Consider the following 20,290-nt stretch of genomic DNA (forward strand, 5'->3'; position numbering starts at 1 on the left):
TCTGACCTGCAATAAAACTCACACATTCTCTTAAACATATGCTACTCTACAGTGAATTTCATTGAAGGAAAAAATACACGTGAATTCTACCTGACTGATTTTTTTTCAGCTTTGGGGTACTGTGGTTAGATCAAATAATGCAAGTTATGTCAGAGAGAGCCAGGAACTTCAGGCCTCCATAAATTCTGATCCTGTAAACCCAATGACAGAATTAGAATATTTTTCTTTGTCAAGGCTTCAACTTATTTTTGTTTAAACATCAGGTCTTTCTAATCAACTTGCTATTGTTTCTCAGACAAAACAGAATCAGAAGTCATATTCTAAGGAAGGATGTGGCACAAGATAAATGATGGGAAATAAAGCTTACTACTGGAAAATACTCTTTAACAGTTTTCACTTGGATATCACAGTTTTGTTTACTCTCTCGCTCTCTCTAGCACTAGACTTTTGAAAATACACATTATCCATACCACACCAACATAAAATGAAGCCTGATTCTGTATGTATTAATACTTATTTACATTACTAAGTCAAAGAATTTTTAAGTCACATTTAAATATGTTTATCATTTCCAAAGCTTTTTAAGAAAATGGATATTATTTATCTATCACTAGAAAATACTGCTATGAAACTCTCCTCTGCCCGCTCCACACAGAGAAAAGATATATACACACATATTAATTGTTTGCCTTTTTCTACACAAAAACTCTGGAAGAATAAATTATTAAATTTTTAACAAAGTATTTTATGTATACTTCAGCCTCATTTTTTTAGGGAAGCATTTCTATAAGTTATGTCAATTTGTTTCTATTATGAAGACATACAAAGCACTTCTAATCTTCTTTTTGAAAGTAGACACTGGGGGAAGTTATTTTATCCCATCATGAATTATGACTTTAAATTTACTTTGTTTTTAAAATTATTTTTAAAATTAATATACTTTGGGGTTGAGTAATTTTACATTCCCAGAAAAACTGGGTAGAACATACAGTTTCCATACATTATTATCCAACCCTCCCCACTTATAATTTCCTGTGTTATTAACAATTTGCATTAGTGTGGTAGATTTATAATATTCTTTTAATATATGCCTTTGGTAGCATTTATATTAATAATAATCTATGCTTAATAGCAGCTGAAAATACATTTTTAAATGGATATTTTACCTTTATGTTAAAGATAAATAATAAAGATCTATACAGAGTTATAACTATTTATTTTATGAGATATAAATAGTACATAATCCATCCCATTTTTATGATACTTTATAAAATTTTAAGCCTACCTTGATGCTTTTTGAAATAAACACACACACACACACACACACACACAACTGCTTGTTTATTTTCTGAGGCCTGCATGGGCATTTTACTTCAAAATGTGCTAATTGCTCTGACTTCAGCCCGGACTCTTTGCTGGGCTGCACACCTCTGTCTGCTACATCTGTGTTTACATAACTTGTGGGATCACTCAGAGTCCTGCTGCAGGTCCCTTTGGCTTCTTTCAAGACCAGGCCTCAGTGAGTCTAACCAAAGTCAAAATCACCCAGATCAGTTACTCCCGAGAGCTTACTCTGGTCAGAATCTACCTTTCACTAACAGTTTGATGCAAAATCATACACAACATATTCCCTCAACTGAGGACATATGGTTTGTAAGACTGTGAATTTAAAAAGTAGTTGATAAATTACTTTGTAAGACCTTTACTATTAATTTCTGTCAGGAGACAGAAAAATAGTAAAGGGCATCTACCATTGTTCCAAAAACAACACTTCCTGCAACAGGGTAGAACTCTCTGCAGTGTCATATTGAAATTAATCTTGCTCTGGTGCTGGTTACTGAGTGCTATTCAAAATTATTCAGCTGAAGTTAAACAGAAGTATTGTTCTTACCTAAGAGTATAAAACCAAATTCATATATTTCATATATAATTAATGTCTGCAACACAGGTCTAATAATGTCAGCAACAAGATACGGACGGAAGAAAGACAAATATGTAATATTAGAAGTCAGATCCACAAATATAATGAAATAAAAACTAGTTGGAAACTTATGCCTACTCTAATACAATGGATATGCCATTTGTTGTGCTCTAGGGTGTTTTTTAGGTAAAGCACAAACTAATTTGTCAGTTTAAGTGCCTGACAAAGAATTCAAAATAATTGTTTTAAAGTAGCTTATCAAGTTACAAGAGAACACCGTTATACACCTTAATAACATCAAGAAAAAAATATACAAACAAAATGAAAAAATCAACATAGATATGGGAAAAAACAACAAGCAGAAACACTGGAACTGAGGAATACAAATGAATGAAATTTAAAAGGCAATAGAGGGTTTTCAACAGCAGACTTAACCAAATGAAAGAAAGAATCTGTGAACTCAAGAGAGACATTTGAAAATATCTAGTCAGAAGAGAGAAAATGAACAGTGAAAAGGGATGTACATAAAAAGCCTGTGGGATTCATGGGACACGTTTGCACTACATGAATTTCATAAGATAAAAGGACAAAAGTTTATTTAGCACAATAATGGCTGAAAACTCTCCCAAATCTACTGAAAGATACAACCATCTAGGTACATGAAGATCAAAACTCTCCAATCAGGTTCAGCCCAAAGAAGACTTCACCAAGACATTTTATAACCAAACTGCCAAAAATCAATGACAAAGAGAATCTTAAATCCAGCAAGGGAAAGGCAGTTTGTCACATACGATGGAAACACCATACTGGCTACTGGATTTCTCGGCAGAAACTTTGCAGGCCAGAAGAGGTGTAAAAACTATTTTTGAAGTACTGAAAAAAAAAAAAAAAAAGGCCGGGTGTGGTGACTCAAGCCTGTAATCCCAGCACTTTGGGAGGACAAGGTGGGCAGACCACGAGGTCAGGAGATGGAGACCATCCTGGCTAACACAGTGAAACCCCACCTCTGCTAAAAATACAAAAAATTAACCGGGCATGGTGGCACACGCCTGTAGTCCCAGCTACTCGGGGGGGCTGAGGCAGGAGAATCGCTTGAACCCAGGAGGTGGAAGTTGCAGTGAGCCGCCCACTGCACTCCAGCCTGGGTGAGAGAGAGACTTCATCTCAAAAAAAAAAGGAAAAAGAAAAAGAAAAAACCTGCCAACCAAACATACTTTGCCTGGTAAAGCTGTTCAGCAAGGGGGAGATCAAGACTTTCCCAGACAAACAAAACCTGAGAGAATTCATTATTATTAGACTTGCCTTACAAGAAATGCGACGGGAATACTTCAAGCTGAAAAGATGGATTCTAATTAGTGAAATAAAGTAATATGAAAGCATAAAACTTACTGGTAAAAGTAAGTATAGTGTCAAATTCAGAATATGTAATACTGTAATGGTAGTGTGTGTATAACTTATAGCTCTAGCATAAAGGTTAAAAGACAAAGTTATTAGAAACAAATAGAGCTACAATAATTTGTTAATCAATACACAATATAAAACTATGTAAATTGTGTCACTGGAAACGTAAAAATTCAGGAAGAGAGTAAGCGTGTAGTTTTTATATGCAATCAAATTAAGATATTAGCTTAAGATAGATTGTTAGGATTATAAGATGTTATATGTAAGCTCATAGTAATCACAAAGCAAAAAGCTACAGTTAAAGCAAAGATAAAGAAATCAAACCATATCATTAAAGAAAATTATCAAATCACAAAATTAGAAAAATAAGAGGAGAAAGGAACAAAGGATCTACAAAACAACCAGAAAATAAATAACAAAATGACAATAGTATTTACCTAAAAATAATTACCTTGAAAGTAAATGGATTAAATTATCCAGTAAACAAAACATAGAGTGGCTGAATGGATTAAAGAAAAATATATACAAGATCCAGCTATATGCTGCCTATCAGACTTACTTCAGCTTTCAGACTAGACTGAAAGCGAAGGATGAAAAATGATGTTCCATGCATATGGAAACCAAAAGAAAGCAGAGGTAGCTATACTTATATCAGACAAAGAAGACTGTAAGTCAAAACTGTAAAAAGAGAAAAAGAAGGTAATTATGTAATGACAAAGGGGTCAATTCATCACATATATAACAATTATATATATGTGTGCACCTAACAGCAGAGCACCCAAATATGTAAAGCTAATATTAACAGAACTAAATGGAGAGATAAACAGCAATATAATAACAGTAAGGGACTTCAATACCCTATTTTGATCAATGGATAGATTATCCAGACAGAAAATCAATGAGGAGACACTGGACTTGAACTATCTCAACAAATATATACAGAACATTCCATTCCACAACAGCAGAATACCTTATTCTTCTCAAGCATAAAACAGAATATTATCTATAATGGATTCTATATTAGGGCACAAAACAAGTCTTAACAAATTTAAGCAGAGTGAAAGTATATTTTTTTTCCAACTATGATAGTATAAAAATAGAAATCAGTAACAGGAGAAAAACTGGAAAATTGACAAATATGTGGAAATAAAACATGTTCTTTTACCCAAAGATAATAGTCTTTTATCCAAAGATAATAGCCTTTGGATAAAAGCTATCTTAATTGATGTGAAGTGATATCTCATGGTGGTTTTGATTTGCATTTCTCTGATAATTAGTGATGCTGAGTACCTTTTTATATACCTATTGGCCATTTGTGTGTCCTCCTTGGAAAAATACCTATTCAGTTCCTTTGCCCACTTTTTTAGGTAAAAGATGTTATCACTTTCTATTTATTTTCCAAAATCATGGAACCAACCCAAATGCCCATCAATCAATGAGTGGATAAAGAAATTGGTATATATATACAATGGAATATTACTCACCCATAAAAAGGAATGAATTAATGGCATTTGCAGTGACCTCAATGAGATTGGAGACCATTATTCTAAGTGAAGTAACTCAGGAATGGAAAACCAAACACCATATGTTCTCAATGAGATGTGGGAACTAAGCCACATATCATGAGGACACAAAGGCATAAGAATGATACAATGGACTTTGGGGACTTGGGGGGAAGGCTAGGAGGGGGGCAGGGAATAAAAAACTACAATAGGGTGCAGTGTATACTTCTCAAGTGATAGGTACACCAAAATCTCACAAAGCACCACTAAAGAACTTACTCATGTAACAAAATACAACCTGTAACCCAATAACCTATGGAAAAATAAAAAAAAATTAAAAAGGCTATTATCAAAAGTTCATGGCAGCATTATTCACTATAAGCAAGATATGGAAACAACCTGTCTCTTGATGGATAAATGGATGGATATATTGTGTGTGTGTGTGTGTGTGTATGTATGTGTGTGTGTGTGTACACAATGGAATATTAATAAGTCTTAAAAAAAAAAAGAAGGTCCTCACATTTCCAACAACATGAATGAACCTGGAAGACATTATACTAAGTGAAATAAGCCAGACACAGAAAGACAAATACTACATAATCTCACTTATGGGTAGAATCTAGAGACGTTGAACTCAGAGAGAGGAGAATGATGGTTACCAGAGGTTGGAGGTTGAGGAAATGGGGAGATCTTGGTCAAAGGTTAAAAAATTTCAATTAGGCAGGATGAATGAATTTTAGAGACCTAATGTTCAGCATGGTGACTATCAATTTTAAAAATACACTATATGCTTGAAATTCAGAGACACTAAGAAGGTATGTCTTAAGTATATAGGCATGTTCATTAGCTTGATTGTAGAAATTATTGAACAATGTATATGTATATTAAAACATCATGTTATACTACTTTAAAAAAAAGAACTCATTTGTTCCACTGTGGGATTCTTTTACGTAAAGCAAAAGCTGATTTGTCCACAAATTTAGAAGCAACACTTTACATTTAAAGAGCTAAGTAAAGCACATATAAATTAATAACATGCACTTCTAATAACATAGGAAAGAATTATAATTAAGAACTTTTAATACAGTTCTAAATATATTAATAAGTCATTGACTTTGTGGATTGATATGTATTTTACATTTTTAATCCTTTGAGTGTCTTTATACAAATCAGTGATCTTTAAAACTGACTTGCTAGTATTATACTCATATAGGTTGACAAATTCATTCCCCACCTATCATGAAGTAGCATTAAGATGAAACATATATTTTGTTAACTGTCTTTTGTTCAAGGCGGTTACTGCTGTTCTATATCACTGCAGGTAATTCAATGTCTATATTAGATATTTTCTCTTTAAAATATTGCTCAAAACTCACCTATACAGAATATGTGAGGTTTAAAGAAATATAATATTGATCATCTTGAAAGGAAGCTGTTTAATATTCATTTTGGCAAATATTTTCACCAAAAATGTGTGTTACATGGTAGAAATAGCCTATATTATGTCTTTGCAGTAGAATTGAATTCTGATGAATGTTAGTGCTACTTCTTCATTGGCTTTTGACAATGTTAGTAGCTCAGAACACAGATTATAAGGGTATCAGAAAGCCCATTTAACCTTGAGGGTGGCTCAGTGAGGCTGGATCCAAGGCTAAAACAGAAGGAAGGAAGATGGACCTCTGTGATACGAGACATGGTCGTGCCCTATTTACTGACTAAAAGGCTAAAGCCACGCATGTGACCACCTTACAAGCCACTGTTCCTCTTACTCTCTATGACATGTCTGAAAGTGCACAAGGTGTTAGGAAACTAAGGTTCATTGCATGTTAATTTTAACTCAACAAATTCTTGTTATAGTGAATGATATATAATACAGAGAAAAAGTAATAAGTGTTTCATATTTTATAAGACCTAAGGATTTTATGTGAGATTTTTTATTCAGTTTTTACTCAAGAGAAAATTTTGAATCTTTAGTTTTATTGACTACCCTCTTAGGAGATTTCTAATAGGACTTAAAATTTTTTTCCCAAGAACTTTTGCCTATACTAAGTATTAGATATTAATTTTCAACCATCAATAGGTAACTTTTTCTTGGTGTCATCATAAGTTGGAAGATGAGCTATGTGCCTTTTATAGATAATACCAATTACCTATAGCTTACAAGTAATGTGCTTCATGGAAGGCTCTTCAGGACCTCAGAATTGTACTTTCTATCAGATATTCTATATATACACATGAGAAGCATCTTGCTACTTTTTAAGATTTCTTAACACTATATAGAAAAGTTTTTTTTCTATTATCTTCTTTTCACAACTATTTTCTAATATGAGGTTATATGCTTTTGTACCTGCCTATGATTTTTCTTTCATATAGCCTTCCCAGACATCCTGTAACTCTATGTCTACCCACTCAGCCAAAAGCAAGTTCCTAACTCTGAAAGTCTAAGATTTTAATTAGTTGGTCATGGCATTATTGACAAGATACAAGAAAACAGGTTTGCAGAGACTTAGGTTGCAACAAAAGTTACATCTACAAACTTTTAAGTAGTATGTGTGCACACACACACGCACACATGCACACATGTATATAAGTGAAGAGAGGCTTTGCTTCATTTACACTTGACCAAAAAAAAAAAAATATTATCTAGTATATTTCATCCATGCACTGTTTTAACAGCTTTTAGAGTCAGTTTTCACTTTTGCACCATTTGGGGTTTATGTCTAGGAAGCATCCTCTGGCAAAGGCTGTGCAATATTTGTGAAAGGAATAGCACATAAGTTACCAATAAATCAAATGAACTTTACATTAGAAGTCTATAAAGGAAATTAGAGTGATTTACATCATGGGTGAACCAAGATTGACATTATTTAGAAGTATTAGATTGGAAAGATAAGGAAAATCTACATCCTCTTTTGCAGAGGGACTGTTGATTATGGTAGGAAGAAAAGAAAGTGAGAGATGCAGGGTTTCATCAATAGCAGAGAATGCAAAGGCCACATTGTTTATCTGGACTTTCCAAAAAAAGGAGAGTTTTGTTCCAAACCAGTATCATAATTCTCTTCAGGTAGATGGTGTGGCCATAACAATCAAACCATGGAAAGAAAATATCAGTGAAAGTTTTGAGAAGAGTACAAAAGTTTGAAGGGAATTAAAACTAAAACTATATGCAGACCAGCATATGCTTTCCTGCTGCTAACTTTAGAGCAAGCTCTCAAAGTGTTTTTTAAATTTAATTTTTACTGGTTCTTGATGAAATGAGAGCAGACATAGACTGCTAAAACTTTGTTTTTACAGTAATAAAAAAAGCTGAAAAGGAAATAAGCAACTACACTCATTTTTTAAGTCAAATGACAAATCCTGCCACATATTTCAAAAGCAGCTAAAGAAGAGAATAAAATAACAGCTAATTTAATCTGATTTATTTGAAAACCTAGATGTGTGTGCAAGTTTTTAAAACCATGGTTTAACTCATGCTGCGTTTTAATTTGATATCTTTTCCTTTGAATTCAAACGCACTAAATTAATAGTATTATCTTCTTTGTAAAACTTACATATATTTATGTTTCCATGCATAATTTAAATTCCCTTGCCCAAAATAATAATCAATTGTTTTATCAGAACTTAGTAGCAACCTAAAGAAAAATAAAAGAATCCAATGGAGCACTTCCAGTTATTATGTATGGAGATAGCTCTGAACAAATTCATATTTATCTGTTGGGGGACCAGGTATTTTTTTGCAAGTCTCACGTCACCTGTTAAAATAGAGTAATATGATACTTCCAGAATACAACTGCCTAGTGGAGTGAAGTTTATTTGTAGGATGAAGTTGTATTTAATTCCTCATTTCTTTTCTTACTTACTCAAATGGCCTCTAAATCTGATTTCAACTGTTTTACATAGGTTAATCCTTCTCTGACAGTGGGCAAATGTTTGCCACAGAAAGAATCACAATTAATCAATAAAATAATATAGAAATAAATCATTCAATCTACTTCCTCCTAATTTTTCTATCCAGAGCTCCTTTTCTAAGTCCCTTTGGCCATAAAACTCAATGAATCTACTAGATAACAGATAGTTGATCTAGAAAGCTGTTCCTTATACCTTGAAAAAAGTACTTCTTGCTAAAGTTTCTAATTTATTTTCAGTCATTAAGGAGACCATAAGAGAAATTAAAAGTAATCCTTGGCTATATTTCTTGTTTTATACTTTTTAATCCACTTTACATTTAATGCATTTTCCTCTTATTTTTATATAGTGTCTGCATCACTCACCTGTTCTTACTTGTGGTAAAAGTTTGCAATTTTTTTTCCCAAAAGTAATACATGTGTTTGGTAGAATATCAATTGTTGAATTGATAAAGGTATTTTTACTCTTGAGATTTTTTTGTTTACTCTTCTTTTTACTATAACTACAAGAGGGAAAAAAAGGCATATCTACCCTAGGTTTAAAAATTTCCCTGAACTCTGAAAACCTTCCAGCTGTATCTTAAAAGGAGATTTTGGCTTTTGACTCTCTTTCCTGTCTTATGGATAAGAGCCTAGCTGTTTTCATAAACAGTGACCAGCTGTTCAACTTCTAATACTGTTCAACTATCTCCTACTTTTCACAGGAAAAATACATCTTGATTGCTTCTTCTTCTCCCGCCTAAGTTAGGAAACTCATTAAAGATTTTGAATTTATAAATGCTTCCTTAAGCTGGACACGCAATAAATGTATTCAGCTGCTGGTGTAAACCTAGAAGTTGTCTGTAAGTTTCAACAACCTCCTTGTAGTTATTAAGCAGACTGTTTGGGGATATTTTAGAAACTTTAGAGTAAGACACTATCAATGTAAGAGGACAGTCGAGGGACAAGTATACGCTGAGCATTTATGAGAAATAGCCTAACCATGTAAATTTGTTTCATGCAATTAGCAAAGTTGGCTACATGGAAATGTTATGGGAGCAACAGATACTGCTCGTCTTTACTGCCTATTCCACCATGTAAGGGACTTAAGAACAGTAGTACAATTGTATGGGGTGAATAAACTAATTGTCACAGCCATTCTATCTTAAAGAATAATCAGAACACAGGGAATATAAAACTCTAAGTTGACCCATCACATAGTAATCTAAATGCTAAATGCTTTATTTATTTTAATTAACTAATTTACTTATTTTTTGAGACAGAGTCTTGCTCTGTCACCCAGGCTGGAGTGCAGTGGTTCAATCTCGGTTCACTGCAACTTCCACCTCTGGTTCAAGCGATTCTCCTGTCTCAGCCTCCCGAGTAGTTGGGATTACAGGCACTGCTACCATGCCTGGCTAATTGCTTGTAGGTCTTTTTTTGTTGTTGTTGTTTTGTTTTGTTTTGTTTGAGACTGAGTTTTGCTCTTGTTGCCCAGGCTGGAGTGCAGTGGTTCAATTTCGGCTCACTGCAACCTTCACCTGCCAGGTTAAAGTGATTATCCTGCCTCAGCCTCCTGAGTAGCTGGGATTACAGGCACGTGCCACTACGCCCAGCTAATTTTTTTGTATTTTTAGTAGAGACGGGGTTTCATCATGTTGGTCGGGCTGGTCTCGAACTCCTGACCTCAGGTGATCCACCCACCTCGGCCTCCCAAAGTGTAGGAATTACAGGTGTGAGCCACTGCGCCCGGCCAATTTCTTGTATTTTTAATGGAGACGGAATTTCACCATGTTGGCCAGGCTGGTCTCAAACTCCTCAAGTGATCCACCCGCCTTGGACTCTCAAAGTGTTGGGATTACAGGAGTGAGCCACCACGCCTGGCCAATGCTTTATTTTTTCAAGTGAAGACTATTAAGATTAAAAAGATGGCAAGCAGAAAAGGAGAAAAAAATACGGGTAAACTTTTAAAAGCGATAAAAAATAGACTTTTTTCATTAAGCTTTTCTAATTGAAGAACATTATTAATTATTCTCAAATAAAATATTTACTTTTGTGCAAAAACTATCAGGTGAAGAAAGTATCACTATCATAATCCAAATGATAAGAGCAGGTATTCTGGGAACATCTCTTATTCTGATTAGATAAAGAATAAATACATATGTCTATATCCATACGATATATGACTTGAATATAGACATGGACAAGAACATCGTTACAGAGATGCCTCCTTCTTGAAATTAGACTGCCATAGGCCAGGATTATAGGGAGATGGAAGGAGGAAGGAGATGAGAGAGGAAACTGGAAAATATTTTCCACATGTGAGTTCAAATATTTCACAAAGAAAATTCCTGTATGAATAATTGTTCAACCATTGTTCTGTCAGAATATTCTGAATTGCAAAGGTGTTACATGGAGTTCAATGTAGCTCAGAGTCTGTTACTTGTGAGGCTATATGTGTATTTTCCTTACTAAACAAGTACCTGTAAGTTTGCAATTCCATGGGACTTAGTAATCTAAGGAATGTTAGCAAATGAAAGGATAAATATCAGAAGGTTTCCTGCTAAGGACATTTAAAATGTCAACAGAGTGTGATGTTTACGCATCTTGGAGAATTTTGAAATAAGATCCTGGGCGCTCTGTCTGAATAGTTATGGCTAGATTAATTGGACTGACTACTAAAGTAATACTTTATTTTTTCATTATATTTCAGGTACCTCTATATTTTATTAAGAGACACAATGTAAATGTAATTTTACAAAAATGAATTTCTGATGTCTGACTTGGATTTTCTTTGAAATTTAGAATTTGTAACTTCTAGCAGCTATGGATTTGCCATGAAAGTATGCCCTCAAGAAGGAAAGGAAAAGCTCATATATCAAGGAGAATTTAAAACTTTTGAAAAATAAGGCTATTTTAGATTTATATAAAATGTCTCCATGTATAAAGCACTTTGACAGCCATTATATCATTCCGTTCTCTCAACGACTCTGTAAGGTTGGCAAGGAAATGGTATTTTTCCCATTTCCCAGATGAAGAGGCTGAGGCTCCAAATGCTTTCATGCTTTGCCTTAGAACAATGTGCTAGTTAAGCTGCAAGACTTGAATTCTGACCAGCTTTCTCCAGCTCCAATAATCTTACTTTCCTACACCATCTGCCAGAACAGCTACACACAGGAGATGAAGGGTGACCAGTTATTTAAAATATCAGAAATTAATAAATACACTACCTTTGCTTTCTAAGTAAAACTTTTTTCCTGGTAGGAAAAAAAAGATAACTCAAGAATATTAAGCATGCAAAAAACTTTTCTTCATCAGTTTGGTTCTTTTCAAATTAAAGAGATTTAGTGAACTTGCTGTTGGAGATGACAGTAAACAACTCAAAATACAAACACACCAATCAAACCTGTAAGTATAGTCATAGTCATTGAAATTCAGAATCACTGTTCCTTGTCTGGTTAATTAATATAATTTTAAATATTTCATATGAAAGAATTTTTTGGAAAAAAAATGAAATGAACCTAAGATTGACTGGAATTTACAAGCTCATTTAAAGAAAAGTCTCAGCTATTTTTTTCTTAAAAATGTAATACCTCCCCAGATGGCAGTCTTTGTAGTTTGTGGCACTGATTCAAAAGGCTTATTAACTGCCACTCTACTAGCTGCATCAAGCATTTACAGGCCTCCCTACAGAATGGGTTCAGCAGTAATTAAAATAACACCCTTCCTCAGGGTGAAGTTACACTTGAAGAGTTCGGGGATGTTTTTCTTTCCTTCCTTTGGGTAAATTCCTTCTCCCCAAAATATAAGAAAAAGATGGGAGTGGAGAGAGCTTAAGAGAAAGATAGGGAGAGAGGGAGAGAAGTTTAAAGTAGTACACCAAAGCGTGTGTCACATAAACTATGTTAAAATGTTAGTATTTCTTCCATTCCCTAGCAGACATTGATAGACAAACAGGTTGAAAAAAAAGCAAGGGGGAAAAATATCATTTACTCACTGTAGCAGCAGGAAATCAAGGAAAGAAAATAAACAGGGCTTGAATTGTGGGCCTTTAACCTGCTAGTCAGACAGTTTCATTCTGTGTGTATTTGTGTGCTGGTAAATGGCGAAGGGGAGGTACAGGGACGGGAGGGCTGTGGGATTCTCGGGACTCCCACAGCTACCAGTCCAGCTGTACAAACATGCACAAGCTTTGTTAAGGTACAGTGGGCAACAAGCTCAAACTGCTGAGCTATCTGACCTATAAATCCCTAGCAAAAGCTCCACTTGAGGGGAAGCCAGAAGTTATGTGTAAATTTTTCATCCAGCCAGAAGCTAGCTATTGGTCACTTCCGTCTCCCCTGTCTTTTTCTCTCAATGGATCCTCTGCTCTGGCGGGCTATATTTTAAGTATGTTTAGATGCATAAATGGCTATCTTAAATTCTACTTCTCTCTAGGCTAAACAAGAAAGAGGATGACTCAGAAGCACCCCCCACCACTTCATGACACAGCTTACAGCATATGTTCCAAAATTATGAGCCATAACTTTAGGCAGAGCAATGAAACTTTCTGTTATTATTTTTATAAATTTCTTTTTCAAACTCAGTAAGCGCATCACTTTAAAATACCATAAATTTACAAATACAATTTTTTTTAAACAACACAAGCACAAGAGACTTGAGATATTCCCTTACATATGACACAACTTACTTTGCTCTGTTTTTAACTTTGCTTTTTTCCTGATTCAAAACAGATAATCTTAGCTTGGCATATTGTATCTTGAATGCAAACAAAGCAAAGGTTCTGAATTGCTAACTCCAAAGCGAACCTTCCTAAGATTTTTTTTTCTCTTTTCTAAACATTTCTGAACTCTAAGTGACCTCCTTTTATGAAGCTTCCAAATGGCATCCAAACACCTTAAACATCGTGCAGTTACTAAACTGTTTAGACTATTAAAAAGCTGAATAAATTACATAAAACGATAACAAGTGAAGCAGGCTTAATTGAAGTAGAAATGGCTTTTGTAATCATTCAGAAAGCTAGAGATGTCTCTATATGTAAAATACTTAGAAGCCAATTTGGGCTTTCCAAAATCCCGAGGAAAAAATATAATCCACACTAAAAACAAAAGGCATGTGCCCACAGAGAGATGTTTACTCTATGCACCTTCTGTTCTGGTAACTTAGAGTTATGTGATTTGGGTAGCATTCAAACAATATTAAATATTGAGAGACATTAAGCAAAAGTTGCATTATACTGAAATAATATTTCATGTTAGTCTAAAGATTTACTTCAATAATTGTCACTGAATTTCTACAATACACTGAGCACCAGATTAGGACTAAAAAGGGTGGTAAGTGATGAATCATTGCTCTTGCTATCTTATCAGAATGTGCACTCAGGGAAAGAAGATAAAACAAGCACAGCCATAACTACACCACACAACTAAAAGAGAGAAGTACACCAGAAAAGTAAAAACGCAGAACTATGGACATTCAGAAGTGGCAGGAAGGACTTCCAGAAAGAGGAAGTCAATAAAAATCATGCCTTGGACCTTTTCATCTTCTCAAAATATATCATATATATCATATGAAGGATGGATGACTTCCATCACATTAAAATAATGATAAAGAAATAGAGATGACTTGTGGCAAAAGTTTGTAAACATTCTCTGACAAGGAATTTGAAGGACAGAGATTTTGTTTCAGTGAACCAAATCCTGGGAGATGCAGCCTCCAGTGTAAAAATGAAGGTGCACATTCTAGAAAACAAGGAGAGGGTTCAAGTTTTATAGCAAAAAAATCCTGCCTGGGTTCCCAATCAGATCTGTTTATGCAAATGAAGGACTGAATCTTCCTTAGTTCTGATTGGTCAGTGCAGCTGAGCCTTGATTGGTTGGGGCAAGTAAGAGCCGACTGGTTTGTTTCAAAGCCCCAAACCAGAAGTCTCTGTCTTGTTTTTCTTTCAAAGAGCAGTGGTGGGTGTGCAAGAGGGCATGAGATGGCATGAAGCGGGGTGAGGTTCTGGCTTTCTGGTCCAGGCCTGACAATAGGAACTGGTTTTGCTTGATTATAGAAAAGAAGGTCCTGTGATACTTTCACAACATCTTTCTGAGAACATTGAGTTATTGATGCCTCCCTCATCCAGCTATGGCTGCATAGTTCTGTTTTAACTTTAAGCACTTCTGTCAGCCGTGGGGAAGTCCATTTTGTCTGTTGGCCAGCAACACACTTTAGCAAGTTAAAGGCTAGAGTAAGTGACTTCCTATTGAAAAAGATAGCTCAGCTAGGATAACCAAAAAAGAAGTAGATTCCTGGTCCCTGACTTCCATTCAGAAGGCAGTATCTGTTCATCTGCCTTCAGATATAGATTCAGAGAACACAGCTTTATATAATCTCTTGGAATCCAGAAAAGTCTAGTAATGTCAGCATTGATTGTGTGCTTTATCGAATTAAATTGATATAAAATAATACAATTTATCTCACCATCATTTCTCCCTAGTTCTAAAGGCCAGTTTTCCAAGTGTTCTCTTGATATCTCTAATATTCTAGGAAATGACAAACAAACCCCAATATATGGAGACTCTAATAATAAATAATGTATATAGCAATTCTAACACTTATAAATGCAGATGATGTTAGGGATCACTATTCATGGTGACTGTGGCCTGACTACAGTTACTATTGATGATATTAGGGATCACTATTCGTGGTGACTGTGGCCGACTACAGTTACTATTGCTTCTTGCCTTATTTCTGTGAACTAAGAAAGACGTAGGTAATAATATTGACCAGGACCAAGGTAAATTTAGAAGAAAAAAAATCATGGCACAAAGTCACAGAAAGTAAAGCTCTGACTGCTATTACAGTGACTCTGAACTTTAGCTGTACACATAATAGTACGTCACCTCACTTTGTCATCCTTTAGCGCGCATGAAAGTTTGTCGCTTCAAAACCAAGTATACCACATACAGAATTTTATCTGACTTAAGCCACTTGGCAATTCAAATATAAAGAAAAAGGAACACTCTTAGCTAAACAGAAAGAAGGAAGGAACTTGATTTAAAACAGAATAGATGTAGCTAAACTAACCAGGATCTTCAGTGGAAAAACTACTGACCTGAGATTTAGGACACTTTGTTGTTCCACTGAGTCCCTCTGTAATACACAGAAGTTACTCAATTGCTGTTTGCTTTGCTTTGTTCATTTGTAAACTAAAAAAAAAAAAAATTGTTTTCCCTCCCTACTTCAAATGGCTTTGAAAATATTTTTAAACCAATTGCAGTATAATTATTAACAAAATGCCTTAAGACAACAATAACTGAAACAATAATATAAAATGATAGAGCAAATTAAAAAGTCATCCATTCATGAGCAAATGTAATATTTTTTAAATTTTATAAAATTATTTAGATTCACCAAATATGCCAAATACCAAAGACAAATTATAATTATTGCAAAATTTTTCTCATACTCATTTTTATTATTATTGCAACTTTTTAGTAAAATATTAACACAGTAAAGTGTATTAGAATTATTATTTAATGACCTTAACATATTTACTTTGCTCATTTTTCTCAACTAATACACTGGACACAAAACAAACTTTCCACTGAATTCTAAGCTTCCATCTTCCTGTTATATAAACTTAATAAGTGAAGTTTTTTTGGATTTTTTGAAATATTAGAGAGTAGAGATTAATATTTGAATACCACAAACTGACAAGATACTCCATAACATCAATGAAAACATTTTCAATGCAAGATGATACATAGGCAATAGTTTTTAAAACTGCTGACCAACCAATATTTATGTCTTCATAAAGCATTTAAAAATGTAATATATTTCAGATGTCAGGAAATATTTTATATAACTTTATTTGGTTATTCTGAGTTTTGATATTAACCCACAGTAATTCTCATAATTTCACAATATAAGATTAATTATTCATCATGATTATCTCATATTCTCATCATTGTGTATTTTCTTTGGAGTGTACACCTCCATACACACACACACACACACACACACACAAACACACACAGATATTCAAATGGCAAGTAAAGATACATGTACTAAATTATAGTTTTTGAGGGAATTTTATATTTCTTGAGTGACTATGTGCCATAAAGTTGCAACACTAGACACCTCACACATCACTGAATTCTCCTCCAATCACATGAAGTAGTATACTTACTTGCTGTTCATTCTACTGATCTACCAAACTAGTGGATGTGCATTTATGCTAAGCATGTCCTTCTGGGGCCCTGCTGTAATCAGACCAATTTTGCTTTTATTTATTTATTTATGTGGCCATGCAAGATTTCATTTCAACAGATATTTTTCATGGCTAGCAAGAGTTAGAAAATTACTCTACAGAGACTCCCAAGCATCTGGGATTAGTCCTTTCCAATCCCGTAGATTTATAATTGAGAAGTCAGGAAATCACCACTAGAAATTCATTATAGCCACCTGACTATTTTCAGAAGGAAGCAAATTATTGCTTAAGTTACGTATCCTTGATTTTGAGAATTTAACTTTGCTATGTGATCTACATATAACTTTATGGTAAGCAATGCAGTTAATATCCATGTTTCCAGGAGACCCTTTAACCTGTACTTTTGTGAACATAAACAATATCTGCAGTGTGAAAATGGGAAGGCAGAACAAAACAATTTCCTTTACAAATGTACTTGGCTTCCTCCCCCAAATCTGCAACTCCAGTCTAATCATAAGAAAATATCAGACAAACACAAACTGAGGAACATTTTACAAAGTATCTAACCAGAACTCCTCAAAACAAGTAAGGTCATCAAAAATGAGGAAAGTGTGAGAAACTGTCACAGCCATGTGGAGCCTAAGGAAACAGGACAAGTAATTGTAAGATGGTGTCTTGGGTGGGACCCTTGGACAGTAAAAGAACAACAGGTACAAACTGAGGAATTCTCAATAAAGTATAGATTTCAATTAATAAAAATATATCAATACTGATTCATTAATTGTGACAAATGTCACAATATACTACAGAAGATACTAACAGGGCAAATTGTGTGGGATGGTATCTTTACTATCTTTGTAATTGTTCCATAAATGCAAAACTATTCTAGAATATAAAATTTTTCAAATTTACAAAGTGTGCTTGGTGAAAAACATGCATTTTCAAAATTTTGACTAATCTGGAGGCTATAGTAGCTATATATAGTTTTTATAAAGGAGAAGGAGAAATGTTTATGCTTAAAAGAGATTAACTATAAATTACATTTTATTTCTGAATCCTTTGCTGATGCTTCATTTCACCTGTGTTAACATAGGGGCAAAGGAGATATTACAAGTTTAAATTTGTAAATTAATGAATGGATTGAGTAAATTACCTGCATTTTATTAAAACACATTTTGCCATTAAAAAATTATTCCTCAAAAATGACATTTCTTTATAGAAAAGTAGTAGATCAAGAAATCTAAATATAACAGTCCAAAGTTTTAGTGGTGCAAAGGAGAAGCTGTTATATACAAATAAAAGATTTTTTTCTAATATGTGCCTTCTGAAGTTGATATGAGGGTAATAATACCATTATCTTTACCTAAAGTATAAACAGTAAATTATTTTCTGATCACATATTTATGGAATGCTCACACAATTCTACAGCACAGCTCACACGTCCTTTAAAATGGCTATCTGGCCCAGAAATGGATGGGGGTGGGGATCTAAATATTCATAAACTGCCTCTAGAGACGCAACCATTTTTTTCTTGGACCTGAGAGACGGAGTTTATCTATTCAGTACCCATAGTGGGAAAGTCACTTTGTAAATTTGCTGTAGATCTGAAATTAAATTTACATCACTGAACAGACTCAAACCTAGAAGAAGATATCACATCTCTTTTGGGTCATCCTCTAGCCTTCATATAATTTACTTCTAAAATACCAAAGTTAAAGAAACTTATTCTCTAAGAATTTCTATGATTGACAACTCACCGTTTATTGGAGGATTTATCAATCTCAAAGCATTGCTTCCTTACATCTAACCAACATCTCTTTTAAGTCAAGCCTGCTTCACCTCTTATAGTTCTTTACTGACAGAGAGCAAAGTGATTACCACTCCTCCATCTCAAAAAAAAAAAAAAAGAAAGAAAAACTTATTTTAGGCCTTAGCATGTAGCAACAGTTGTTAATGTTCAATTGCTAATTATAGCATAGATTAGACCATGCAAAGGTAGCACAGAACAGTGTAACATGATTAACCTGTATGACAGCAGATATATCATTACTATTATGGTGGCATTATTAACAGAGTTCTTCCTGTATTAGAAGATCATGCATTTCCCCACCTTAGGGACTTAACTCATCAATTTGGTGAAAGTTCTAAATATTGACCTGACTAGCCTAGACTGAAGCAGCAGAGTTACTAACCTCTCCTCATAATGAGTGCAGAATCTCGAACTACTCGTGTCACCTCTGCATTGTCAATAAGCAAAATAATTGTGCGCAATGGCAGATGGAGCTAAAAAGACATCTAAGATCTTGGTCTCCTTGAAAGAGAAAACAAAGTCCATTCACAGATACAGTAGTATGTGTGTGTTTGAGGTCGAAGTACTGAGAAAGGAGGAGCAAAGAGAATGAATGACAGAGGTGAATATTTTGAAAAAGTAAACTGGATTATTTTTAAAAATACAGTAAGAAGTAACTACAAAGTGTCATGATGGAAAGTAATATTAAACTATCCATTCATCAAGAATAAAACACACTTATTTTCTTTCAACCTCAAGAAAACACAGTACTTCTTTTTGTCTGCTCAGGCCCTTCTTAATCATCTTTAGCTACTCTCCTTAATGCAACTGTGTGCATCTACATGGGTAAGACTTTCCTATCTTAAATAAAAGGAAACATCTGGATTGATGGAAATGATGAGCATGCTTTAGAAAGGTGCTGTTGAACAGCAGGTGATAAAGTACTCATAGTCAAAAAAATATTAACATTGTTTCAAGGTCATGTTCTATATAAAAGATAATGTTTTCCTTTTGGAATTTTAGCTGTTCCCGACCATTCACACTGTTTGAAGTGCTGAGAACCATCGACCCAACTCAGCTCGTAATCTCCTTCTACTTTGATGTTTCACCATGACCAGGCTCAGGAGTTGCTCAAACAAAAAGATGACATATCCTAACGACCTGTGTGTTTTTCTTAACGATAGACTCATAAAAAGATGCTGAAGATAGAGTTAAAAATATATGTGCTTACCTTTCTGTATTCCTTCTCATGTGTACTTGTGCATAAGAACATAATTATATCTGGTTTTGTACCTCTGGCAGACGCTATTGTTTACTCACTCAGTAGGTACATCTCATCTCCTCCCTATTTGTTGAACAGCTCCAATTTTTTTCAGGTATGTTCTCTCTCATAAGCTTACAGGAAGTTACCCTGCCCCGGAGAGTGAATGCAGATTATTCTTTCTAAGCAATCATGGTCACTCCAGTCCCTTTCATGGTAATTAGTTTAGGGGTAGGCATGAGATGTAAGCCAGACCAATGAAGCATAAGAGAATTTATGGATTTCTGGGGAAGCTTTTCCTTCCTAAATACAAATTGTAAAATATAGCTTGCTCC

General features: G+C 34.3%; 1 long non-coding RNA gene across 1 annotated transcript in view; it reads right to left on the minus strand.

Annotated features, from left to right (window-relative positions):
- The window catches only part of LOC134736312 (uncharacterized), a 241,263-nt gene continuing 220,973 nt past the window's right edge, over positions 1–20,290 (minus strand). Inside the window, exon 4 of the long non-coding RNA XR_010120256.1 lies at positions 1–191. This is a non-coding gene — a long non-coding RNA (uncharacterized lncRNA). The remainder of the gene's footprint in view (positions 192–20,290) is intronic.

The sequence above is a fragment of the Symphalangus syndactylus genome, chromosome 3 (assembly GCF_028878055.3).
Source record: "Symphalangus syndactylus isolate Jambi chromosome 3, NHGRI_mSymSyn1-v2.1_pri, whole genome shotgun sequence".
NCBI classification, from domain to species: domain Eukaryota; kingdom Metazoa; phylum Chordata; class Mammalia; order Primates; family Hylobatidae; genus Symphalangus; species Symphalangus syndactylus.